Below are 1,038 nucleotides of genomic sequence, written 5' to 3'. Positions count from 1 at the left end.
GTCGACAAATCTACTCCGGGTCTTGGGAAACTTGTCTCGCCGGCAAAAGGCAGATCACCGGCGTCTCATATAGTACGTACTCGTACGTACGTTAGTCCAGGCCGGTCGTGGTTTTGTTGGGCCTTTGAACGAATAAGAACCACATACGTATTGTTGTCCGGTTTGGTTTCTGAAAAGAATCCGGCGTTTATCCCGCGTAATTTTTGTATCCCGTCCAATTTTTGCCGGACATACGTCCGATCCTTCCTTCCCGTCGCACCAGCCTCTACCTTGTTCGTTTTGGAGGGATGCACCCAGCCGTTAGATAGGATTTCGGAGCGTAACCAGCCCGAGCTATCTACTTTCCCTGTTTCTACATATAAGCCTTTTTTAGAGGATTTCAATATGGACTAGATACAGATATATAGACATACAGATACAAGACGCGTTGATGATTTCTGGTCCTAGGGGGAAGAACCTCGGGGTAACTTTTCGGTCGGGTCTGCATACCGAATGTTAGTTCGAACAAAACATGATAGGGAAGGATGGCTGGATGAGGCAGAAACAACATCAACCAGTGAGGGACAAAGCAAAGAATGGAAGGCAATCTGGAAGGTTGCAGTGCCGAGCAAGATAAAGGTCTTTTTGTGGCGCCTCGCTCGTAACTCGATACCGTCGGGAGACGTTTTACACAGGAGGAATATGTCAACGACGAAGGTATGTGGCTTGTGTGGGACGACTGATTCTTGGAGACACGCGCTGCTCAACTGTCCAATGGCGAGATGCACTTGGGTGTTATCATCGGAGGAGATACTGGACCAATTGAGCTCCCACCATCAAGAGTGCCCAAAGTTATGGTTATTTGCTTTGTTGAGAGCTCTAAAAACCGATGAGTTTATCAGGTTTTCGGTTTCACTATGGGCAATATGGGGTGCAAGGAGGAAAGCTTTGTATGAGGGCATCTTCAAGTCACCGCAGGCCACACACGGATTCATAAACTCTTACATAAGTGATCTTCAAGTTATAGGCCCATGTGTTCATCCAACACGAGGAGGGATT

The sequence above is a fragment of the Triticum dicoccoides genome, chromosome 6B (genome assembly GCF_002162155.2).
Source record: "Triticum dicoccoides isolate Atlit2015 ecotype Zavitan chromosome 6B, WEW_v2.0, whole genome shotgun sequence".
Classification (NCBI taxonomy): Eukaryota; Viridiplantae; Streptophyta; class Magnoliopsida; order Poales; family Poaceae; genus Triticum; species Triticum dicoccoides.
This window is presented reverse-complemented; position numbering follows the sequence as displayed.